At 36.1% G+C, this 27,736-nt stretch overlaps 1 pseudogene; it reads right to left on the bottom strand.

Moving 5' to 3' along the window:
• Window positions 1-750: 750 nt before the first annotated feature.
• Window positions 751-27,736, bottom strand: LOC127678146 (mesoderm induction early response protein 1-like; annotated as a pseudogene).

Here is a 27,736-nt window from a genome sequence, read left to right as displayed (position 1 = left end):
AATAAAATGAGAGCTTACAGAATCAGAGTATCAGGTTCCTCAATTAAAGTTTACCATCTGTACAAGTTCAGAAAATTATACAAGCTTTTTGTATTAAGAAAGTAAAGCTGAGCAAAACATATGTACTAGAAAAATCTTTCAAAGGCTGTAAAGAATCTAGAAAAATACAGAATGTATTTTTTAAGTCATGATAAAAATATGGGAAGACAACATTGATGTCAACAATTTTACAAAAACATTCCTGACTTCATTTATTTTTTAACTTCTACATATAAAAATCATACTAGCATATCTCTCAGTATTCTTTAGGGTTTCCTTATTGATGATGTTCAATTTGTATGGAGAGAAAAATGTCTGCTGTAAAGATATTACTAGATAATAATAAAAAAAACTGGTGTTTACCAGAAACACAAACATTTCTTTCTTCCATATAAAGCATAAGGAAAGATTAACTTTAAATCAAATATATGATTCATTTTTCAAAGGAGAAGGTGTAGTTATGTCTGGATCATTCAAATTTACTAATGTTTTTATATCCATAAAGAAGACTTTAAAAATTTGAAGTAAAATAACTTGTAAAAGATAGAATTATGAGTCACATTTCTTAAAGTTAGATCTTAATTTAAATTTTAAGAGTTAACCAATTGCTTCAAGGAAATCAGCTTTATAAAAGATGAAAACTGAAACCCATCCCTAAAAACTGCAGTCAAGCCAGATTTTACTGTAAAGAAAGTGAAATAGACCTAAGAGTTAGTCATTTGTATTTTCTTGTTCCTGAAACTTCCCATGTGAGACTTCTTCCTGGGAAAACTCAGAGGAGCCTGGACTTTCTTTCCCACTGCTGTTTATCCATGACTGTTTAGCAGGTCTCTCATTCTTTTTCACCAAACTCATTTTCATTTCTTGCAGTAATATGGGCAAGTTTTGGATCAGTGTTCAGGTTAATTGCTTCATAACCATTAGTGTCCATTTCTGTAAGAAGTAGTTTCTTAGTTTTACCTGTTGGTCCATTAATGAGTAAGCCTTCAACTTTTCATTTACTTTGTTCAGTATTTCTCCTTGTCTAAAAGATTACTGTTACTGATAGTTCCATCTTCTTTCTCTGACTGGCTGTTACTGCTACTTGAGACAGTTGGGGGAGGGGATAGTGCTTGGCTAGAAGCAAAACTTTCACTTTCATCCAAAAGTTAATCCATGTAATCCATTACACCAGAATGAAGATTATATTAATTTTTCCAAACCTTGTTTGCTGAGCAAAGTAATAATGCCCAGACTTTTTTCCATATGAATGGTACATATTCACCGACTGATCTTCTTCAGACTTTATTAGCCTGAATCAGGTGAAAATATTTTCCATAGGCTTCAGCCCTTGCTAATATTTTCTGCATTCTTCCTCTGTCCACACATTAATTCCTATTTTATATGAGATCCTTCAGGGATTGCTTCTAGACCGTTCTTGTCCCCTGTTCTAGATATATCCTTAAAAAAAAATCACTTTATTTTCTATTAAATATTCTGGATCCTAGAGAAGCTGATCATCATTTTCATAGACTTTTTCATTTTTTTCGAATCTCCAAACACCAACTGGAATCTCAGCTTGAAGCATGGAGCCCACCATGATTTCCTTTTTCAATCTTCTGAAGGAATATAATCTTCATCTTCTTCATATTGTTCTTTTATTTCACTACTGGTATCAAAATATTTACATCAACCTTCGTGGATTTCCTGAACATCTTCTATATTAATAGATTGTGAGGGATCTTCATTGGAAGACTGAGTTTCATCCTCCTGACCACATGAACGCTTTATATTCTCTTCTTTATATTCCCCCACTACAGTCATTCTAATCATCATTTTCCACCTTATCATCACCTTCACATTCCTCCTCCTTGTTCTATTCCTCCTCCTCTTCTTCACATAACTGAACTGTGCTTTCATAAAAACAGAGGCTTAGTGTAAGACCCGAAAAATTCAAGGGCACCCCAGTGTCCCACTCCTCAGAAGGTGACACCCAAAGTACTCATGAGAAAAGTTCTTGATGCAATAGATAGAGGATTTTTATTCCAGAGGCTCTGGGGTCCACAGTCATACACTGCATAGGGGTAGAGGACTGTGGAATACCAAGTGCAGAATCGGGACAGCTTTTATGGGTTTGTAACAATGCCAGTGAATCACAAACCAATCATTCCTTATCATTGAGAATCTGTGTAGAGCGAGCCAATTGATTTGTACCACTCCATAGTTTTTAGGCCAATCAGTTTGGATTATCCTAGCCCACATTCTGTTGGCCAATCAGTTTCAAATTTTCTCGGTGGTCCATAGCCACAGGTAGTTAGCTCATTTCCTGTTTCCTTATGGGGCCAGGATCACTTACTCAAGACCCTTTTGCTTAGATCCTAACAAAGAGTGGGCTCAAGGTATGTGACCTTTCATATAGTTTCTAACAAAGACCTGGGTCATTAGTGAGTTAGGCTCTATTTTTTTATCCTTTCATTCTCCATTTTTTCTCTTGTTAATATTTCTAATCTTAGAACGGGGAGGACTAAAGGTCAGTTTCCTCTAGGCTCAGAAGGCCCTTGTACTGTTGTGTAAGTACCATGATCTGGACTGCACTCACTCGCACTCCAACAAAAGCAATAACCCTATTAATTATGCAAGGCCCCAATTTAAGCAACAGGAGAAAATTACTAAGGGTCTCATCAAACAGAAATCAGGGTGGCCAAGAGTACAAGATAATGGTCTTTCCCCCGAGTCTCAAGGTTTCCTTTGTGGTGGCATCTAATGTAGACTGAATCTCCAACCTGGAAGCAATGTGGGACTTGCAAGTCTCCTTCTCCTGAGTAGACCTCTGGAAGCTGCTTCTATGCTCACCACCTTACCCACTCGAGTACCTTGAGCCTAGAGAACAAAGGCCTGAAGAGCATAAATGGTAGGAGAGCTATCCCATCATTAATGTCAGTCTCTGTGGTCTGGTGAGGTTGGTGAGTGCTTTATTCATCAGGGTTTCAGTAACTGCTCCTGATGCCTTCTAATACAGATCCAGTCACCTGTCTGGAAGCAGTGAGGAGTTTTGGCATGCCTGGAACATTTAAGGCAGACAGTTTGAGCCAAATTTCATGTTGTGGGATACCTCCTGGAAGGGCCCAGTGGATGCCAAAGAAGTTGGGGTATCAAAGAGGATATCTGGGGGTGGTCAGGTTAAAATTGCAGGGGCTGTTCAGAAACAAGGGGAGAGGTACCACCCAGCCTGAGCCAGTCTCTAAGGTCAATTTAGTTAAGGCCTCTCATAGTGTTTTGTTTTATTTTCTCTTCCTGTCTTGAGTCCTGGGGACAGTACATGCAATAATGTTTCTAATTAGTCCCAAATATCTCTGTCAATTTCTGACTTATCTTAGAAACAATAGCAGAACCATTGTCTGATCCAATTACCTTGTTCACTCTGAAACTCAGGAAATTTCTTCTAACCCTGGCAGCTGTTTCCTGCTTATTGGGGAAAGTCTCACCCATCTAGAGAAAGTATCTATAAATCCTACAGGGTATCCATAACCATATTCTCCTGCCTTAGCTTTTATAATTTTTTTAAATATATTACAGGAGGAAACAATGAGAAAATATTGATGACCTTAGATTATTTTCAGGGCTGAAATTGCAGATGGAAGGACACCCAGAAATAAAGACAGTAATCAAAGTTGAATGCTGAATATTTTATTAATGTTTTGAAGCTCCGGTTGTGCTCCCTCATGGCAGTGGAAGCACTTTGTGAGGGAAATCAACTTCTTACTCAATTTCTGAAAAAAAAAAAAAAAACAGAAAAACTAATGTATTCATATTACAGAGCAGAAAAAGAAATCTCAGTCATAATATTTGATATTGGGTCTACGACAAGGTTATCACTACATATTTACTTTGGCTAATTTCTGACACATAAATTATGGAGTAGATTTTTCCCCTGCTACCCACCAGGGGATAAATATGAATCATACCTGTCACAGAATTCTGGTTTACTGAGGTCCCTGGGGTCTACCAGATTGGGGACCTTGTGGTCGGCCTTGTGAGTTTCCTGGCTGAGGGGGTCTTTGCTGAGGACCTCCTTGTGGTCTTTGGTCTTGAGCAGGTCTCTGCTGTTGACTTTCTTGTTGGAGTTGTTCTTCAGATGATTCCTGCTCCTCACCTTCTTGTGGGGGTGGGCCTTGAGGAGGTCTCTCCTGTGGGCCTCCTTGTGAGGGTGGGCCTTGAGGAGGTTTCTGCTGTGGGCCTCCTTGTTGGGGTGGGCCTTGAGGAGGTTTCTGCTGTGGGCCTCCTTGTTGGGATGAGCCTTGTGGAGGTTTCTGCTGTGGGCCTCCCTGAGGGGGTGGGCCTTGAGGAGGTTTCTGCTGTGGGCCCCCTTTGTGGGGTGAGCCTTGAGGAGGTTTCTGCTGTGGGGCTCCTTCTTGGGGTTGTCCTTGAGGAGATCCCTGCTGCTGGCCTCCTTGTGGAGGTGGGCCTTGAGGAGGTCTCTGCTGTGGACCTCCTTGTGGGGGTTGGCCCTGCTGGTTCCCATTAGCAGGGGGTCTTGGCTGGAATCCTGATGGACGAGGCCTCTGGTTTTGGTTCTGGAGTTCTGAGTCATAAAAGCAAATAATAGATGAGTTTAGTTGTACTCACCTTTGTTCTCCTTTATGCCAAAGACACTTCCACATTTCTAGATAGTAACCTTTTATAGTTTCAATGAAAGCTCCTGTTAAACCATGGCCTTTGATGACCTAATGCAGATTATTCAGGAACAGGTTCCTTGGACTAATTAAAAGAGATAAATCAGTTCATATGTGGAAGTTCTCTTACTTCTTAGAGTTTAGGGAAAGTGGTCTTTTTATGAACTGAGGTCAAATCATTAAGTTTCATGGTAAAATCCATGCAGTTTGCTCAGAAAATTGGCATCATATGGAGAAATATTATCTGTGGAAGAAGAGTCTAAAAATCACAGCCTACAGAGTTCTCACTTAATAAATTCATCACAGTTTGTATTTGATGGACTCAATATAATTCTCTCAGTATAGAGTCACAAAGAAAAGAGACACTAACAATTACTTCTGTGCTTTTCCTGCTGAAATCAACTGAAATAGATTCAACAAGGAGTTGGAAGATGACAATGAAAAAATCTTGTTTCCATAGAAGTTTCAAATTAGGGAACTTCATCTAAATTTTATCTCCCATCAACTATTCCTCTGTTTTAGAAAAGGTAAATTTCTTATTGTCAGGAATTTAGACTTCTGGCTTATTGTAATTTGTTGACCATCCATTTAATGTTCCTTATTATCAAAGTTGGATCATTTTTGTCTTTAACTCTGTGAAACCTACATTCCCTAAGTAGTAAAAAGAGAAATCTTAATACAGTGTAGAGTTATATAACTTCCTCCTTACTAAAGATACATAAGGAGATTAAAGAGTTTTGGTATTTGCTTTATACCAAATAGAGTTTTGATGGATGGCCATTGTATAGCAAAGCAAATGATAGACTCAAAGTGAGTTCACACATGCAACTACAATCCGAGAGTTGCCAAGTGACTTTAGCTACAATCTGTGATTTCCTGGGGGAATTTTAACTGTTAGGAAAATGACCAGGTAGCATTCATTTGCAGTATCTCTGGTGACTATATCAATGAGGGGCAATGGCTAAGTTACACATAACATTTTCTTTTTGGTTGTCTCCATTTTAATTAGAATCTTGCTGCCTACAATGATTAAGCCATCTATCTATCTATCTATCTATCTATCTATCTATCTATCTATCTATCTGTCTGTCTGTCTGTCTGTCTGTCTGTCTGTCTGTCTGACTGACTGTCTGTCTGTCTGTCTTTAGGTCTATCTACATTTCTATCTCTGTGTGATTTAAATTATTTATCTCTTTCAAATTTTCTATCGTCTAAATTTTAGTCTTTGCAAATAAAATTCATAAGGTTAAGCATTTGAGTAAAGGATAAAAAATATACCCATAATGCATTGGAGTGTTGAAACAGTGTGGAAAAATGAAAAACGGTAAGATGTTATTATTTTTCTGTATTACAGTTTCAGGGTTATTACTTGAGTTGTCATCATTCAAATGGGTCTCATATCTGTTTTTCTGTAGTCTTCCCTTGATCAACAGTAAAGCAAGGCTACTGGCATATGCAGTTTAGTTTTACTACAACAGTGCCTTCAAATCTGAGACTCTCTATTTTTAAAAAGCATTGTGTGGTCTCATTCATCTCTCATTACCTGTCCTGGGTTCCATTTCTCTCCTCCCCTGAAGTGTTGTCTCCTGTGCTTTAAAGAGAGTCATAACATGCACACACATATTAACGTACCTTCACCAGGCTCCTGAGCAGAGCTCAGGGCCAACAGGAGCACTGTGAACAGGACCACCAGCATCTTGGTAGAGGTTCTGATGTTTCTCCCAAGTCTGTGCTGAACGAAAAAGACACTGCTTTTATAAGGATTATCAGAAGAATGTCACCATTGAATTCCACACTATGCTATTTCATACCTCTCAAAGCAGGAAATCGTGCATCCTTTACTCCAACCTGGGCTTTTTGCCAATCAGGAAGATGTAAGAAAAAGCTGCCAGTGTCCCTATTTTAATGGTACAAAAATAAGAATAATTTAGAAGAAAACCTTGTGTAAAAGACTATCCTAGATAGTGACGATAATGACTATTAATATATGAAATACTTTTTCTATTTGCTGACATTATCTCTGCGTCACTATTCATTGTGGTAGCAATAGTATGTATGTGTGTATACATACATATATATATATATATATATATATATTAATGAATATAAATGTCAGTGATGATTTTATTCCAAATGGAATGTGGCCAATTTCTCTGATCAGTATATCTTAACACTATCACTTTTTTGTTTCCTTATATATTCTAGAGTTAAATAATACTGATGGAGTTGAAGCTATTCATATAAAAATTTCAATTATAGCAAGACAATTGGAATCACTAACCTGCTAAGCATGAATAACAGTGCCCACTATTTTCTTGGTATAGCCAAATAGAAACAGCATTGTCTAGTGAAACAAGAGACCTATTAAATCACTAAAATCCCAGCAAAAGTGACCTCACAACACATATGAGGTTCACCTGGGTCCTGAATCTGTAATTTGGTGATGTGTTTTTTTGAGCATTTTACATTTCAAAAGTCCATAAACAGCTCCACTTTTTAAATTGTTCTATTTAATTAGCTTATGGATAGAATTATGGAGCTGAGCGTGGAAAAAAATTTTATGTTCTCCTCCAAGGGGCAAATGAATGCTGTTATGATAGTTTACTTTTTTTTGAAGGTGCTAAATTTTTTGTTAGATATATTCTTTATTTACATTTAAAATATTGCCTTCATTCCTGTTTCCAAACATGCTTCTTTATCTTCACATTATGCATATTCAAAATGAGGCTGGAATTGTTTACATTTTATGTTCCAATATTTTTGTCTATTTTTATTAAAAACATTTTCACCATATTTTTTTCAAAAGGTATTCTTATGTTCCTAATATTCCTTACTAAAATTATCTTGCCTGTATTGTTATTTTTCAACATTTCTTTCTCATTCTTCCCTTCAAAGAATTATTTTTAACAACTCTTAACTCAGAATATTTGTAGAAATTTTTCTGTGTTCCCTTGGTTTAGTTGAGTGTATGTGGCATTTTTTGTCATGCTACCATAGAGGTAGTTTAGAAGGAGTTATATAAGAGAAAAACCCAGATGTGTGACCCATGTGAATTGTTATTCACTAGGTTCTGTGCTATACCTGTGAATGTCACTCAATTCTTTTCCACCTCATTGTAGAGAATAAAGTAGAAAAGTTCACTCATCGATGGACAGCATATACTACATTCTATGTGTCCCATAAATAATAGCTACTCTCATGGTAATATATATGCGGTATTTAGACCTGTACTCTAAAGGTATTTTAATTGAAGTTCAACAATAAACTTTGGTTATCCTAAAAAGAAACTGTTTTTCCTGCTTTTGTTGAATTTATGAGAAGCCCAGTTTTCTTAGACCAGAATGTAGTCTCTATTTGTCAACAGGCCATGAGCTGTAACTTTCATAAAAACTACATAGCAAGGGAGCATGAAGATTAGTTATCCTTTTCAGGTTGTCACAGAAAAGCACCATAGTCATGAGTCATGCCTTGTGCTAGGTTGTACTAACTTTTCACATGCCTGACAATTCCAACCTTTTCTTGACTTTTTGAAAATGGCAACATATATGTTGATTCTTCCAATTATCACTCTGTTCAGGATATTTCACTGACCTTTTCAGTTTCAACAATGTGGGAAAGATGTTAGTATATCATTAAACAAAAATATTATTTGTTACCTCAACAGCACAGCTGATGCAGGAAATATAGTAGACATAAGGGTGTATTTAATGCCTAATTCAGAACTAGAGCTTCCTTTATCTCATATAAGTAATATTGAACCATATCTCCTTAATGAACACAGTCTTTATTATACTTTCACCTTTGTGAAATTCATTCTTCCCTATAAGATGCTTCCTGAGGTTCACAATTTTCTGTTATATTTTTACACAGATCTGAGTTTCATCGGAGCGCTTTCTCAGGTGACAATCTGTGCTGAACTATGAAGTGGATCCTGAGGAGCTTACTAGCTTATGTACAATTAAAAGCAATAAATCACCCTTGCCTAAAATCTGTCAGTATCCAGTGTACATGTAGAGGTTAGCTTCAGAAGACTCAGTCACAAATAAACCAATCTAAATTGACAGGGATAGGATATTGATGATCGATCCTTACCTAAATGCCTATTGGTCGTGGATGGCAATTTGTTTGTGGAAGTATTAGTTTTCTTGACAAGTGTGGCTGCTGGTAAGTTGTCTATTGTCCACTGGATTGATTCACATCCACTAGGACAGACAACATGATATAGAGTTACTGGTATATAAAATTATAATAATCTGAAGAAATTATGTTTGGAAAGGGACATGTTGAAGAACTGAAGATAAGGACTGTAATGGAATTGTCAGGAAAATGATCACAAATAAATATGTCATGATTGCTTCAAGTAATAAATAAAAAATATACATTGCCTGCAGTTTTATTTTTTATATATATCCTCTTTTCAGCTGACTGACATGTCCTATCCAACATATATCCTTTCCTTCTTCCTGCTCTCTGTACCTATTACAACTTAAATACACCAATAATTTTAAAGCCATGAATACCTTTAGACAGTAAATATGGGTTTTTATTCCCTGGGATGGGATATTTCACTCAGTTTTAGTTTCATCAGTATTAATTCTTTATTGTAAATTTCATATTCTTCTTTCTTAAGTTCTCATAGTTTTATATTTTGAGTATGCACCATATGTTCATTACTCATTCAGTAGTGAATGCACACTTAGTCTACTTCCATTTCCTGCATCTTGTAAGATGGCTTCAAGATAAATGGGTCTGTATCCCCTTCAGAAAGTATAAAGTCCCTTGGCTCTGTGCATAAAAGTGTTTTGGTCTGTATGAGGAGAATACATTTGGCATTGTCAGAGAAATACAGAGGTGTTCATTTTCTTCAAATACTCTGGTGTGAGCTGAGCTTCCTAACATAAATACACATAAATACTGCCTGAGACCTAGGGATTTAAGAATTTTCTGTGATATCCATGATCAAAAAGCTAAAATATATTCCATCATACATTTCTATCATTTTCTCCTAATGACCTTTCATTCACTGATTTTCAAAATTATAAATATTATTAAGCATACTCATTTTTTTCTAACTACTTTTTCTAGCAATTACACATGATTCTGTTTTCGGTTTATGTGGTTGCATAATCCCTTGCAAATGATATACTCATTCCCTAATATCTCTGTTGTGGATGAGTGAGCCTTCTCTAATGATTTATAACACATTCATTGTCTACCATATCCACTAACTTTGCTCTCAGTTGCCTAATAATTTTCAGTAGAATGCACAGAACTATGTGACTTCCAAACCACTACCTGTTTTCCTGTTATCCAAATAACATGTATATTTTGTATATACAGGTATATTTAACATATTTCACTTTCTTTTAACTTAGAAACTTAAGGATTCATGGTGAGTCATTTGTGTTGGATGCTATTTTCATGCATGAAGACATTTAGGAATGTTTTCCTGAAGTTGTCACAGGTCATTGAGTAAGGGAGAGTTGTTCTGAAAAATGTTTCACTGATGCAGGCACAGCATCTAGGATATTCTGATAAAGCAAGCACATGAAAGGACATGTGATGAAGGATTCTTTTCTAAGAAAATATGTGTATAGGTCTACCTGCAATTTTGTATTTGAGCTCTATTATCTGGTTCCATAGAGAGAAATAGACCAGCAAGATATTGGTGGTGTCCTGAAGCTTGTTGCTAATTGCATGGACTATGGTTGACTGACTTGTTTGGAAGGTAAAAATAGAATTCTATACACAGTGAAGTAGGATGAGCTATAATTAGTGAGCTAGTTGTGCCATCGTTGTGGGTCTGTCGTCTGTTCTATAATAGCCACAGACAAGAATATCTCCTGGTGTCAGTATGTATCTCTCCTGCTGAGGAGAGCTGAGTTTGAGACCTGGATGTCTCTGCTTAGAAGTGATTCCACTGTTGATTTTCTCCCCACTCTAACTAATTTTAATGCTGTTGTATCCATACAGTATTTTTGTGCTGATTGAGCTGGTACTGCTAAATCATGAACTTTTATGATTTCTCCCAGAAAACACATATGAAAGTAGAATAAACTGAGGTTGCAGAGTATATGTGACTTCATTTGTATGATACCATCGTAACTTCTCTTGACCTTTGATTGGTACTGCACTACAATTGAGGTCTGAGCAAAATCAGAAAATGTTCCTGGCAATAACATAACTGACACAACAGCTGCTGGGATCTGATAACAACAGAGTATGCTAAGTAAACAAGTATATTCAAGATCAATGGCCTCCTCTTTGATATATTTTGGTCCCTCTTTCTTGTTTAACTAGTTGCTGTATTCGAATTAGCTTCAAGGCCAATATTTTTCACACTCTCATGACATTCTAAGGCTATGAACCAACCACACACCTTGCCTCAACCTTGCAGATATTTTTTCCTAATACGTAATGCCTTGATCTATATCTTGAGCAACATCATATAATTATATGTGCCAAGATTTTGGAATGTATTCTCTGTAGTGATTATTTGCTGTTTTTTTTTTTTTTACATGTTCTGTTCTGCTTTGTGTTTATAAGCAGTCTGGCTTTGAAAGGGGATGTGGTGTGATTTGGCAACTCTCCCTAGATATATGAGGATATAGATATAGTGTGACACTCTATGACATTGCTATCTTGCATCCTAATTCTTTATAATTCAATATAGTTTTTCATGTTCATGAGACACCTTAAAATGTTTTTGTTGCTACTCCATAATTATAATTTTGCTACTGTTATCCATACTAATATAAATGTCAGTGGCTTGTAATGGTCTTGGGGTAGCAATATAAAAGAGATATTTAACCCAGAATGGGTTGTATTTCACAGTTTGGGAACAGCTGCCAAATGGAGATAGTACCAGCATAAGAGTCACCCACATGCAGACCTAACCTTCAGATAAGAGAGGAACAGAGGGAGGCCATGGGAACCTGTGAGTGGGAATGAATGTAACATCTTGGGGAAAAAATCATCTATGATCCATGTTAATTCTAAATATCACCCTTCTTGTGACATTTGCCTGACCTTCTTCATTGCCAGAAAAGCACGAATAAGATTAATGCATCATAAAGAAAAATATCAACTTGGACAAAGATGATGAAAGGCCTAAGAGCAAACATTATCATTCAAAAGTTCTCAGTAAAGACAGGAGTAATCTTGGCCAAAGTACTACGTAAATTATGCATAATGAATCCCTTATGCTTCAACTTTGATTAGAATTTAGATACAATAGCTATCATGCATCCAAAAATATTTTATTTTCACATATTAAAAGCTGTGGAATCTATGATGCTTGGGGCCAGCCCCAGTGGGATTTTCTTTATTGTTGGTTCCTCTTGAGACAGCTGAGGGGCAAGAACATCACAAGAAGGGAAGACTTTATCTTATGAGGTATAGAATTAACAGTTTGTCTTATAATATTATTAGGGTTACGGTATAATAATACAGAATTTACTTAGCAAGTCTAAGTTACCATGCCACTATATCTATTATGCAGTCTGTGATCTTCTGAGGCCAGAAACTGCAGTTAAGGACACTTAGCACCTCTTCATAAACCAGGAAAGATTGATTAAATAGCATTTGTACTTCATGACTCTTAACTTTTGGCCCACTAGGTAGAAATCACAGAGGAAAAGGGGGCATTTTGGGAAGTAATTTATAGGCTTTATTACTAAGTTCTAAACAGTTTCCTAAGAAAGCTATCTAAGGGGAAATGCAGAAAGATCCTATGAGGAGGGAAAGGAAAAATTAATCTGACTTTTTTCATCTGTTTGTACTTAGTACCTAAATATCTTTCAGAATGCATGATCACAGGTTAAAACGTTCATCACCAGTTCACACAAAAATCAAATCATAAATTGAAATAGAAGTTTAAAATAGAGAATGTTGATATGCATAACAATTAGCAGTAATTATGTAGCTAAATATCCATCACCTAGCACTCTTCCACAGGCTAATTGAAGGTTGAAAACCATAACTAAGTTATTAGTGGAGTTTTGTATAGATAAGACCAGTCAATATTACATCTTCTGTCCTATCACCTATAATAAATCCATAGTTCCTTTTTATGACCTTTAGATAATTGATTTACAACATTGGGAATGTGATCTGAGTAGGAGAACTTCTAGTTTCTATTGAAGAGCAATTGATTTGTGACACATGGGGGATGGCATGATTCTAATTACAATTTTGACAATTAGAAAAGGACCTATTAGGAGTCCCAATATAAAAGAGCTTAATAATTATTGATATATTTTTGGAATACATATATTTTTATAATTAGGTTCAAGAAGTCATCCATTTCTCAATATAGCATAACTTGTACACAGAACATTTTTGTAGAGCTACAGAAATCTGTTCAAAAGATGTGGGCTAAAAACTAGTGATTATTATATATGTTTAATAACAATAGGAAAGCTTATTAAGAGCAGGAATGCTCCTTAAAGGAATTCTATTAGATGTTGCAGATGTGGCCAAATCTCTGATAGATTAATCCCAATCAGACCATCTAAGGAACACAACCTAGTTAATAAATTATTGCATTGGGGCATCTATCAATGTGTAATATTTACAGATAACATATTAATTGAGGATCACTCACTAAGTGTGTTATAGACCAACAGATTTGGAGATTACAAATCCAGCACATAGGTTTGTATTGGGGCACCAACACTCCCTAGCTTCATAGTTTTCTGTTTGTTTATCCTTCAGTATTGTTTTCCCTTAGGCCAATATGTTCTCTATTTCTGTGGTTAAATCTATTGTTTAAATACATGGATATTTTGTACAAAGGGGTTGGTTTTAAGTCATTCTGTATGTTCTTTACTTATACAAATGCAACTCAATATTATGCTGACACCAGCACACAGGACGCAGAAGACCTCGGATTTTAACATGGAATGTTCTGTTTCCTGAAGCCAAGTGAGTGGATGTAGGTCTGCTTGCAGTGAAGAAGGCTGAATTCTCATAAGGGCCAAAAAACAATAGAAAATCTATGTGTCCTCTGCTTGTAAATCTCAAGAATCTTGTAATTGTACTATCTTTGTACTCCTCAAATGTTCTTCTCCTCCCTGTCCTTTGAGCCAACATTGAAAAATAATCTTCAATATGATGGGTTCTGCTGAGCTATGTCAATGTCATCAATTCAAGAGCAACTAAGAAGTTTCAGAAGGCAGTAGTAACACATTCCTGGGAACTGTGTTGGAGTGGGCTTAATTCATCGACTGACTTCATTCATAAAGAATATTCAAGATCAAACACATTTCTTTTATCTATTTTAGCTCTTGAGAAAGTCTAGTCCTCAAATTGGAAAACATTTCCTTGAAGGTTCCTTTGTGTTGTCCTAATTATAAAAACATAGTATTTAATAGAGGGTGAATAATTTCATGTGGTACAAATTAAGTGAGTTTCTCTGAAAAAAGGTGAATTGACAAAGTTATTCCAGAGCAACATGGCCTACTGGCACCTGGAAGGTTTGTGACTGTGGCGGTAGCTCCCCCTAACTGAGAAATAGCTACATACAAAGAAAAGTAAGCATGATGACTGTATAACTTCAATGCACCCCCATTTTGTCAACACAAGGCTTTTGAGAGAATGTTGCTGCATTGTCTGTTCACCATCATGAGGCAGTGCTTCAAGAAAGCCAGAAGGGAAATATAAAATATCTTTGAGTAACAATCTTGAATCTTTCAACATGATCCCAAGTTATTTGCCCATGTTAGAAGTCAAATATGGTTAAAAGACTCTCATCTGGAATAATGACATGTGATTTCTTTCAGTAATAATCAGGAAGGAATCAAACCAGTGATAAGCATGTCAGCTCTTTGAGATATCCTTTTACAATTCAAATTCCCTTTGCTTCTATATGGTTAATGGAGTAAAAAATTATTCTAAGCTGTCAGGTTCTTTGGGGCTGAAAGAAATCATGGAAATCAGATAAAAAATGGCAATTCCCATGTTTTTCATGAGGCTTAGGTTACACACATGAGTAGAATTATTCCTGTAAAATTGATCAACCTGTCATATACTCCATCACAGACCCTACAGCCATGCTTAGAAGATACATATAGTCTCTTTTGCTCTCTCTCTCTCTCTCTCTCTCTCTCTCTCTCTCTCTCTCTCACTCTCCCTCCCCCTTTTTTCTTTCTGTCTTATCACTGTCCCTGTCCCTCTCAGTGTCTCTGTCTATCTGTCTCTCCCTGTCTCTCTGTCTGTCACTCTCTGTCTGTCTTGTTTTCCCTTCTCTCTGTCTCTGTCTATGTCTCCATCTCCGTGTACCTCTCCCTTTCCCTTTCCCACTCCCAATCTCTCTCTCTCTCTCTCTCTCTCTCTCTCTCTCTCTCTCTCTTCTTTCTTTCTTTCTTTCTTTCTTTCTTTCTTTCTTTCTTTCTTTCTTTCTTTCTTTCTTTCTTTCTTTCTTTCTCTCTCTCTCCCTTTTCCTCTCCCACTCCCAATCTCTCTCTCTCCCTCCCTCCCTCGCTCCCCCCTCTCTTTCATATGACTGGTGGTAATGTCAGCACTTCTGAGGATCTCTCCAACTGCTTTGACCATTAAAGAATTGATAACAAATTGTTGAGTCTTTAAGCATTAGGACCTTTGATATCTCTGTGATTCTCACACAGTTTCCATTGTGTCTAACCTGACTATTTTAATGTTTCTATGCACATGTTCTTGTTCTCATATTTATCTCTGCTTATCCCATATTTCCCAATCAGCAATTACTAGACCAAAGATATATTTGTAGTGTAAAAAACATTATTTAGTGTAGGGATACATGGAATCTACTTATATATGAATTTCAGGAAATGTTGTTATACAAAATAATTATTTTTCAATCTCTTGTACACTCTCTGTCTTTCTCTGTCTGTCTTGTGCCTACATCAATCTTGTGTGTGTCAATATTACCTCTTTGTTTTGCAAGGATATTTTTGTTTCATTAAAATTAAACATTCACCAGTGTTAAGGTTAACACTGCTCATCATAATCATGCAACCATCTTGGACTCAAGGTGGATACTTCATTTTATTTTCTAGTTGTGCTAAAGAGAGTACTGCATCCTCTGTCAACCCATTACTTGAGAAATACAGGTAACATAACCACTTACGTGAAGGCCATCTTGATATTTTTGACTGTAATGTATGTGAGACAAATATTTAAGAGTATTTTAAAGGTGATGAACTGAAATATATTTAATATATTTTTGAATCAACATAAAATATGCTTATTTAATAACATTCTTAAAAAGCCAGAGGAGACACAATCTGCTTTCAGAAAAATTAATGCCCAGTCTACTAAAGGGGAAGTGTTTTTTTGTTGTTGTTCTTTTTTTTAGTATGCATATAATAATAATACATACAGCAATCTCATTCTAAAGATATTTTTTAAGAACTGATCATGTATGCTTTATTTATTCACAAACACACCCACGCCCATATATATATATATATACATATTTTTGTTAGGTTTTTTACTTATTTACATTTCAGGGTGTCCCCTTTCTTGATTTCTCCCCCAGAAAATATCTATTCTATCCCCCCTCCTCCAGATTCTATGAGGGTGTACCCACACCAACTCCTGCCTTTCTGCCCTCACATTCTCTTATACCATGGTATCGAGCCTTCACGGAACCAAGGACCTCCTCATGAATTTAGGCCCAACAACGCCATTCTATGCTACATATATGACTGGAGCCATGGGTCTCTACATGTGCACTCCTGGGTTAGAGGTTTAAATTCTGAGGTCTCTGGTTGGTTGATATTGTTGTTCCTCCTATGGGATTGCAAACCCCTTCAGCTCCTCAGACTCCTAGAGTCAGCGTCTCTAACTCTTCCATTGGGGAACCATGTGATCACTTCAAGGGTTGACTGCCAGCATCCACCTCTGTATATGTCATGGTCTGGCAGAGCATCTCAGAAGACTGCTGTTTTAGGCTCATGTCAGCATGTACTTCTTGGGATTTACACTGGTGCCTGTGTTTGGTGAGTGTATCTGGGATGGATGCCCAGGTGAGGCATTCAATGGATGACTTTCCTTTAGTCTGTGCTCCAATCTTCCTTTCTGTATTTTCTCCTTAGAGTATTTTGTTGCCTTCTCTAAGAAGAGCAACACTTTTATATTCCTTCTTCTTGAGATTCATGTAGTCTATGAATTTTACCTTAGGTATTCTGAGCTTTTGAGCAAATATCCTGCTATCAAGATATACATACTGTCTTCATCAGTGTTTCTATTCCTGCACAAACATCATGACCAAGAAGCAAGTTGGGGAGGAAAAGGTTTCTTGAGCTTACACTTCTTACACAGTACCAAGTCCAGACACAGCACAAAATACAACTCTGGCTATCTCTGGAACACACTCTCTGTGCTCTCAGAAAACACTTCCAAGAAGATTTCATCTCAGTGATGCTGGTCTCTTCTTAATCACCGCTAATTTCTTAGCTCCAGCTAACCAGCATCAATAGGCCCAGTAACACAAAGGTTTGATTTAGTGGTTCTGGTATCTTGTTACTCACAGCTGATTCTTCCGCCCCAGCTAACTAAAACCAAAGAATCTTCACAATCAAAACATGGCCACTGTAAGAGTCTTTAATCTTCCCTCTGAAATTTCACAAGCCAGGCCTCCATCTTTTTCACTGTTCATAACATTGTCTTCCAAGCTCCTACAGAACTTTTTACAGAGCTCTTAATATTCTAATGGCTTTTGTAGCTCAAAGTTCCAATGTCCTTCCATGATCCTCCCCAAAACATGGTCAGGTTGTCACAGGAATACCCCACTATGCTGGTACCAATTTGTCTTAGTCAGGGTTTCTATTCCTGCACAAACATCATGACCAAGAAGCAAGTTGGGGAGGAAAGGGTTTATTGAGCTTAGACTTCCACATTGCAGTTCATCACTAAAGGAAGTCAGGACTGGAACTCAAGCAGGTCAGGAAGCAGGAGATGATGCAAAGGCCATGGAGGGATGTTTCTTACTGGCTTGCTTCCCCTGACTTGCTCAGCCTGCTCTCTTATAGAACCCAAGAATACCAGCCCAGGGATGGCACTACCCACAAGGGTCCCTCACCACTTGATCACTAATTGAGAAAATGCCCCACAGCTGGATCTCATGGAGGCAATTCCCCAGCTGAAGCTCCTTTCTCTGATAACTCCTGCCCGTGTCAAGTTGACACACAAAATCAGCCAGTACACATACCAAGTGTGTTGGTTCTTTTGTGATTGGGTTATATTACACAGAATGATATTTTCTAGTTCTATTATTTTGCCTGTGAATTTCATGTAGTTATGTTTTAATAGCTGAGTATTTAGTCCATTGTGTAAATGTACCACAATTTCTGTATCTTTTCTTCTGTTTAAGGATATCTGGATTCTTTGCAGCTTCTGGCTATTATAAAGAAGGATTCTACAAATACTCTTTTTCATGTGTCCAGGTTATATTTTGGATCATCTTGATATATGCTCAGGAGTCATATAGCTATAAACTCAGGGCATAACATGTCCAATTTTCTAAGGAAACACCTGACTGATATCCAGAGTGCATGTACCAGCTTCTAATACCATCACCAATGGAGGAGTTTTCCTTTTTCTCCACATCCTTGCCAGCCTCTGCTGTCACCAGAGATTTTGATCTTAGCCATTCTAACTTAGATGAGGTGGAATCTCAGGATATTTATGCATTTCCCTGATAACTTAGAATGTTGAACATTTCTTTAAATGCTTCTCAGCCAATTGAGATTCCTCACTTGAGAATTCTTCTTTTAGAACTCTACGCCATTTTAATAGGTTTATTTGGTTCTTGGAGTCTAATTTCTTGAGTTCTTTGTATATATTGGATATTAGCCCTCTATCAGATAAGGGATTGTTTGTTGGTGGCAGTTTTACCTGATGATAGTGTCCTTTGCCTTAAAAACAGTTTTCAATTTTATGAAATCCCATTTGTCTATAGGTGAACTTGGAACCTGTGCTATTGGTATTCTGTTCACGAAAAATTTCCCCTGTGTCAGTGTGGTTGAGGCCCTTTCCCACTTTCTGTTCTATTAATTTCAGATGTGTGTATCATTTTATGGTGTAGAACTAGGGGTAGCCATCAGAAAGTCCCAGATGACTGGAAATCAAGAGATGTGTACGATGCAGTAAGGATGGCATAAGCTGAAATACACAATAAAAAGGAGGAAGAACCTGTAGAAAGCATACAGAGAGTTTAAGCTCATCCTCTCATTGAGTGATGGGCCCAACAAGTCATGTCAAGAATTTTAACCCATATTTGTTATTTCTAAAGAAAATGCAGGGACCAAGAGTGGAACAGAGACTAATGGAAAGGCTATCCCGTGACTGCCCCACCTGGGGATACATAACATATGGAGCCACCAAACACAGACACTATTGCTGACACCAAGAAGTTCTTGCTGAAAAGGTTCCTAATATTTCTTCATGCTGAGAGACAACAGAGGACTATGACTAATACAGATTTGGGTTCTTGTAGGCAGCTATTGGATTGAGCATAGGACTCCATTGAAACAGTTAGGGGAAGGCCTGAAGAAGCTGAAAGGTTTGAATCCCTGTAGGAAAAACATTATCAAATAACCAGATACAAAGCTCCCACAGAATAAACCAAGAACCAAATACTATACAAGGAGGGACCCATGAGTCTCTAAGTATGTGTAGCAAATGATGGCCTTATTTAACATCAATGGTGGGTGAGGGCCTTGGTTATTTGAAGGCACTATGTCCCAGGTAAGGGGAGTTCAGTTTGGTAAGTTGGAAGTGGGAGTGTGCTTGGGTGAGCTCCCTCAAAGTAACAGTGGTCAGGAAGATGGGATTTTGGTGGGAAAACCTGGAAAGTAAAAGATACATTTGAAATATAATTAAGTCAAATAACCAATTTCAAATCCTTCCCATCGTTTTATTGTTCACGGAGACAGTGGCTAGAAATTCTATGGTCTTAGAACTTAACTGTTAGATCTAAGCACCAAGAATTAAGATTTGATATCATCAATATGTGGATCATGTGAAAATTTTATAAAGGGAAGGTGACATAATTATGATGATGATTGAGAAATAAGTGAAAACAACTGTGATAATTAATGAGTTCTTAATAAAAGGTAAGAGGGGTTTATATCCCTCTGGTTTTTCTCTCTTTGTGATGACCCATCACAGAACTTGAGAATTCAAACTAGTGCCCTAATTTCCTTTCATGTTTATTTCTTTCAGAAAATATGTATGAAGACAATGAAGGCCTTGCCATAGCTTACATCTCAAATAATGTGATCATAGTTTAACTTTGTTATACAAATGCTATTACAAGTAAACCGTTTCTCACTCCATCTCTATGTATGCATGTGATTTAGTCTGTTACTTGAATATATTAGACACAGTTTATGAGGACCTAGGACCATAAATCAACAAATCCTCTGCCTTTTGAACTATGAATATCCACTAACCAGCTCCCAGTGTACCCACAGTTGATTATCTTCTAAGAGAAATACAGTTTGTACATTAAAATTACATATATGTACATGTATACTGTATATAACATACATATTACATAAACATAGGTTTTTAATTCTCTAAATTGAACATCACAAAGAGCATAATTTATTTATTAGTTTTGTACATGGAGAAAAATTCCTGTGATATTCCAAAAGTTTAGAGCAAGTTTTCAATACATATTTGAGTCTAACAATACTGAATTATGACGTTATTTCAGGAATATGTTGAAGGGAACTGAAGGTTAATTACCCATTGAATTATGGTTTTGAAGATGGTTAAGAACACTTGCTATTCTTGCAGAGGAAACAGGTCTGTTTCCCATCATTCACACTGCTGCACACAATTGCCTGCAACTCTATTTTCAAAATATTTAGTTTCCTTTTCCAGTTTTTAACAGAAATGTATTCAAGAAATGCTGACACCCACTATCAATCAAACACTTCTCTGCATATATTAAAATACGCTTTTAAAAACTTGATCTACAAAATCATAGGTCACCATGAAGCAATAATGAAGTTATAAATTATCAAAGGCAAACCTATGAATTTATAGTATTTTAAAATCTATAAATACATCAATTTTGGGAATGTTTAATTATACACTTAAGGATGTAATTTAGGAAAAAAGCATAAGACACTTTTTGAATTAAATATAGCATTCTAATTTCCAAATATGTAGGTTGGCTTGCTTTTGTAAAATAGCATAATTCCATAAAGTATTTTTCTTTATTAGCCAGCATATTTTCATGTGCAATATATTCTATTGTTACAAATCACCATTTTAACTGATGAGTAAATTCACTGAAATCTTACAAAGTTTCATACTCATGTAATTTGTGTATTAGCATGCTTCTGTTTTTCTTCATCATAGTAGCATCATCTTATAGTCTCACCTCTCCTGATGTGGAAATCAAAGGGATTAAATTATTTCTGCCTCCATTGAAATACTCTAGAAAAATCCCCATCTTTCTTTCTAAACATATATGGCTTATTATATCTTTTTAGGTACTGTAATTTACTACTCCAAATTGTTGAATAATTATTAATTTTATTTAGAAGAAAATCACACTTATTTTTGAATCGCAAAACAAATATACCATAGCATCCCTTCCTAGAAATATTATTGATTTTTTATGCAGAATTTTTCTTATCTTTTCTAATTTTAGTTTGTATATATACAAGTCCTATAATGTTAACTTTATTTCATGAAAAATTTTTATGGAGAAAATGGTTAAAGTTTCAGAGCACTGGTTTTTCGAGCACTCAAGAGTCTTTGGGTTCCGTGTTAGTTTGAATAATTGTGGTCTCTATATATAATTTTTCAGAAGAACTATTTGTTTTTGTTTAGTGTATTATTATTAACTCCTCTATATTTACTTACCCATCATGAAAAACTCTACAAAGACCTCATACATCTGCCTCCAGGAAAAAGAGGAGAGATGCCAGTCTTGGTAATTTTTTATTTCATTTTATTGTTTTTGTAGTTAAAATTTTTTGGTTTTTTTATTTTTATTTTCTTTTTTACTGAATATTTTCTTTATGTATATTAAACGTTATTCCATTTCCCAATCCCATTCCACCAGAGATCCTCTGTCCTAACCCCCAAGCCCTGCTTTGATGAGGATGTTCTCCACTCCCGACTCCCCAACCAGGCATTCCCCCTACACTCTGGAATGGAGCTTCCACTGCACCAAGGGCCCCTCCTCCCACTGATGCCAAGCAAGTCCATCCTCTGATACATATGTTGCTTTAACCATTAGTTCCTCCATGTGAACTCTTTGTTTGATGATTTAGTCACTGGGAGCTGTAGGGTGTCTGGTTGGTTTATATTGTTGTTCTTCCTAAGAGATAGAAATCACTTCAGTTTCTTCAATCCTGTTTCTAACTCCTCCACTGGAAGTCTCATGCTCATTCGTATGGTTGGCTGTGAGAATGTGCTCTGTATTTGTCAGGCTCTGGCAGAGCCTATCAGGAGACAACTATAACAGTGTCCTGTCAGGAAGCACTTCTTGGCATCCACAATAGTGTCAGGGTTTGCTGTATGAGATGAATATCCAGGTTTGGCAGTCTTTAGTTGGATTTTACTGGAGTCTCTGCTCCAGACATTGTCTCTGAATATCCCAAGTGTTTTGATTGCCCTTCTAAGAATGACACAAGAATCTACTGGCCTTCCTTGTTCTTGAGCTTCATGTGTTCTGTGAATTCTATCTTGAGTTTGTCGAGCTTTGGACTAACATATACTTATCAGTCAGTGCATACCATGTGTCATCATTTGCTATGGGGTTACCTCAGTCAGGATATTTTCTAGTTCTAGATATTTGCCAACCAATTTCAAAAACTCATTGCTTTTAAAAGCTTATTAGTACTCCATTGTTTTAATTTACTACATTTTCCTCTATCAGGTCCTCTGTTGAAGGATACCTGCATTCTATCTTGCTTCTGGCTTTTATAAATAAGTATGCTTTGTATTTCCATGATGATTAAAAGTGGAGCATGTGTCCTTATAATGTGTTGGAGCACCTTCTGGCTATATATGTGCAGGAGTGGGGTAGCTAGATCTTCAGGTAATATTATGTACATTTTTTTTTTGAGAAACAACCAGACTGATTTCCTGAGTGGTTATAACAACTTGCAATACCTACAACAATGGCAGAGTGTTCCTCTTTCACCACATACTTGCAGTACATGATATCCCTTGAGTTTTTGCTCTTGGCCAATCTCACTGGGGTGAAGTGGAATCTCAGGGTTATTTTGATTTGTCTTTCTCCAATGTTGAAAATTTCTATATGTGTTTCAGAGCCATTGGATATTTCACAGTTGAAAATTCTTTATTTATATCTGTACCCGTTTTTAATAGAGTTCACTGATTCTTTGGAATCTAACATCTTGAGTTCTTTGCTTATGTAGGATATTAGCCATCAATAGGATGTAAGATTTGTAAGCATATTTTCTGAATCTCTTGCTTGTCATTTTGTTCTATTGGCAGTGTCTTTTGCCTTACAGATAATTTGCAAGTTTATGAAGTCTCATTTCTCTATTTTTGAACTTAGGAAATAAGCCACGGGTGTTCTGTTCATGAAATTTTCTTGTGTGACCTCGTGTTTGAGGCTCTTCCCCACTTTCTCTTGTACTACTTTCTGTGAATGTGCTTTTATGTAGCGGTCCTTGATCGACTTGGGCTTGAGCTTCCTACTTGAAGATAATAACGGATGGGTTTTCATTCTTCTAATGATGACTTCCAATTGAACCACCACCATTTGTTGAAAATGATACCTTCTTTCCACTGGGTGCTTTTGGCTCCTTTGTCAAATATCAAGTGAGTATATGTATGTGGCTTATTTTGGGGGGGGGGGGGCTTCAATTCTATTCTATAGATCTACCTGCCTATCTCAGTGAAAATATTACACAGGTTTTATTACTAATGCTCTGTAATTCAGCTAGGGGTTTCTGATTCCCCCACATGTTCTTTTATTATTGAGGACACTAATTTCCATCCTGGCAAATTTTTCTTTCTAACTCTATGAAGAATTTTATTGGGATTTAATGCTGATTGCACTGATTCTGTAGATTGCTTTTAGCAAGATGGACATTTTTCTTATAGTTTAATGGGAATTCTGGATTTTATATCCTCCTGGCAAACAAGAATGGTCTAAATATAGGCACACACATTAATTTAATTTAATTCATTTGTTCTGGATTATTTGAATTTGAACTAGGATAGGGAATATTAGTCACTGACTCCAGAGTAGAGAGCACAATGATAATCATTGCCTGTTTGAACAGGTATGAATTATCTATGTTTGTGGCTTCAGATAGAGAGTTCAACAGACAGATATACCAATATTAATAAAATATATCGAAAGAAAATGTGTACTAATACTGCTAGCCACATGTATGGCAAACACGTCATTTTTTTCCCTCAACTTTTCCAGTCTGATTACTTACTAATCATTAGTAGCAGATGCATAAGTAGGTGTGTGAGACTTTTCAAAACTATGATCAATCAATCATTGATTATTTCAGTTTTGCAAAAACACAAAAGACGTGTAGAAAAATGCTACGGAGGAGCTGGAGAGATGGCTCAATGGTTAAGAGCACTGACTGCTCTTCCTCAGGACCTAGGCTTGACTCCCGGCTCCCACCCACCTGTAACTTACTTTCAGGGGATCTGATGCCCGCTTCTGACCTCTGCAGGCACCAGGTAGATACAGGGTAAAGAGACGTATATGAAGGCAAACACTTAAACACATAAAATAAAAATAATGTTAAAATATATTATGAAACAAACAAACAAAATATATCTGTGGCTCTGGGAAGAGAGCAAAATGGCCAGACTATATAGACTATTTAGCCAGTCACAGGAAACTCATATTCTGCTTACATGGGCTCCACTGAAATCTTGAGTGAGTTTTACTGCTTGGCAGGGTAAGAAAGGCCTTGTATAAGCAACACAGTATTCTAGTTACTTCATTTGCTTTAGATTGTTTTAATTTTCAAAATGGATGTGATGCTGTGTTTTGTGTTCCTATTATTCCTCTGGGAGAGAGGTAAACATGAATGTTTTCCAGTTTTCCTGCTCAAGGATATGCTAATTTGTGAAAAGGGTTTGTGTTTGTGTTTTTGGAAAAGGTAATTAAGGGATTTACTACTTCCATATTTATATGCATCAGATTTGATAGAGGAAAATATCCTGAAAACTAGATTCCAAAGAATCAAACTAAAAATTTATCTTGATGATAAAAAAAATTATTTTGAGATTTATATATTACAGAATATAGAGTCTTGGCGAATCTCCTCATAAGACATGATGAACTGACCTGTTTAAACTCCTGATTTCTTGGTTTTTCATCCATATCCAGTGAGGGCACAGACATAAGAGACTAATACAAATGCTGGTGTGGCCTTCTTAAGGTCAGCCAACTCCTCCATTTTACCTCAACTCCCACCCTTCAAAACTATTTCAGTGCCCATATTCAGTTTGAAGAATTTATAAAGATTTGTAGTTCCAGTTCCCAGATATTAGGGAATGGGGTTGCTATTAAAGGTTGTCTTTCTAGGCAATGAAGAATTGGTCATAATTGGAACCAGGAGGAATAGTTAGATTTGATTAAATAGCTGTAGTCCCTATTGATAGAAATCTTCTTAATTGTTACTAAGTCATATTTTTTAAATATTGCATAATTTATTTTGATGCAAAATCAAGGGTTTTATTGGTGTAAATTTCTTGTATTGATTCAAATTTTTGTAAGTACAATGATTAGACCCAGTACTTCTATAACTCTATTTTAATTTGAACTGAGGTGTTTTAACCTGTGTGTTTAGGACCAATTAGCAAATTCATAGCTCTGAGTTTATTGTTAGTGGGTTTTCAAGATTTTAATTAAAAATAGCTGAGAGTAGTTAAGGTACAACATTCCAAATTACTTTACATAGATAGTTGCTTTTCAAGACCATCAGAAAGCTCCAGAATGTGACATTTAATGTTATTTATTCCTTTGTTGAGACTGGTTTGCTCCTGACAATATTCCTTCTCTTTTTTTCACTATTGTTGTATAATACAGCTGGAGAATAGTTAATTCCCCAGAAGTTCTTTTATTGTTGAGGATAGCTTTTGCTCTCCAGTATTTTTTGTTATTCCAAATGAATTTGCAAATTGAACTTTCTAACTCTACCAAGAATTTCTTTGGGATTTTAATGGGCATTTCACTGAATCTATAGTTTCCATTTTGCAAGATGGACATTTGTATTATATTAATGTTGTAATTGATGAACCTGGGAAAACATTCCATCTTCTGAGATCATCATTTTCTTTCTTTTCTAGAAATTTGGACCGTACAGATTTTCATTAGCTTGGTTATAGTTACACCATGATTTTTTAAATTTTTATGACTATTGTGCAGGCTGTCATTTCCCTAATTTCATTCTCAGCCTGTTCTGGAAAGTTATTGACTTGATTGAGTCAATTTTATATACAGCCAGAATGCTGAAGTTGTTTATATATATATATATATATATAATGTGTTTCATTTTGAACAAATAGTATCAAATTTGACAAATTGGATTACAACTGGAAAAATATGAAAATTCTTAAAATCATTACTTTTTTATGAAAATTAATATTGCTGTTGTCAATAGTTACTCCTTGGTAGTTGCAATATGGCAACATCTTGTGCCCTTCCATTTCTGTTGTTTTAATAGAAATGATGAGAAATCTTATAGTCCACATGATAGTAACTGAACAGGATTTTATTTTGCTTGATAATTCTACTCACTTAAGCTGATGGTAATTTTTTCTTCCAAATTAATTTATAAAATTATAGCCAATATGAAAAAATTTGTAATCTGAATATCATGGTGAAATTTAGAAGGCCCAAATTATTTGTGGTAAGTAGAAGCTTGAAATTAACACATTTTAAAATTCTTTATGAATGAGTTTACCACCTGGATAAGAAATATGTCTAGGTTAACTATACTGATATTTAAAAATTCATTTGAAAAACCTTTGCAAAATAAAATGTAAGCTTAAAGACTCAGAGTATGATTCCTCATTTAAAGTTTACCAACTATACAAGTTAAGAACATTATACAAGCTTTTTTGTATTAAGAAAGGACAGCTCCGTCAAGACATACATACTATAAAAATCTTTCATATACAGTAAAGAATCTGGAAAAATACAGAATGCATTTTTAAAAGGCATGATAAAAATATGGAAAGACATCCTTGATGTCTACAAGTTTACAAAAACAAAACTGACTTCATGTATTTTCTTCTGTATCAAAACTGCATTTAACCTATCATATAAAGCCTGTTCACAGTCTTTCATATGAGCTCCTTTAGGAATTTCTTCTACACCTTTCTCACTCCCTGTTCTAGATGTATCCTTAAGAACGACCATCACTTTATTTTCTGGTAAATATTCTGGATCCCATGGAAGCTGATCATCATTGTCATAGACTTTTTCATTTTCTTTGAATCTACAAAAGCCAACTGGTATCTCAGCTTGAAACATGGAGCCCAACAGAATTTCCTTTTTTCAGTCATCTGAGCGAATATAATCTTCATCTTCTTCAGATTCTTCTTCTATTTCACTACTGGTGCCAAAATATTTACATAAATGTAAGTGTATTTCCTGAACATCTTGGGTAGTAACAGATTGTGAGAGACCTTCATTGGAAGACTAAGTTTCATCCGCCTGACCACATGAAACTATTATATACTCTTCTTTATATTCCTCACTACAGCCACTCTTATCATCATTATCATCATCAGCAGCATCTGCACATCCTCCTCTTGCTGTTCCTTCTCATCTTCTTCAGGTAACCAAAGTGTGCAGTCATAAACATAGAGGTTGAGAATCTCATGGATTGGCATGTCACATTCAATTGTAAGATCCTCTATTTCAGAACGGAAGCTTGACTCTCCTTCCAACATTTCTTCTTTTTCTAATCTTTCTCATCATTAAAACCATGTACCTGCATGTCAGTTGATGAATCAAACTCATGGTTCTCTAATATTGCTGAGCCTCCAGGCCTTGAAGACTCAACAGATGGCTCCACCAT

The sequence above is a fragment of the Apodemus sylvaticus genome, chromosome 2 (genome assembly GCF_947179515.1).
Source record: "Apodemus sylvaticus chromosome 2, mApoSyl1.1, whole genome shotgun sequence".
NCBI classification, from domain to species: domain Eukaryota; kingdom Metazoa; phylum Chordata; class Mammalia; order Rodentia; family Muridae; genus Apodemus; species Apodemus sylvaticus.
Note: the sequence above shows the minus strand (reverse complement) of the source record. Positions and strands in the feature narration are given on the sequence as shown.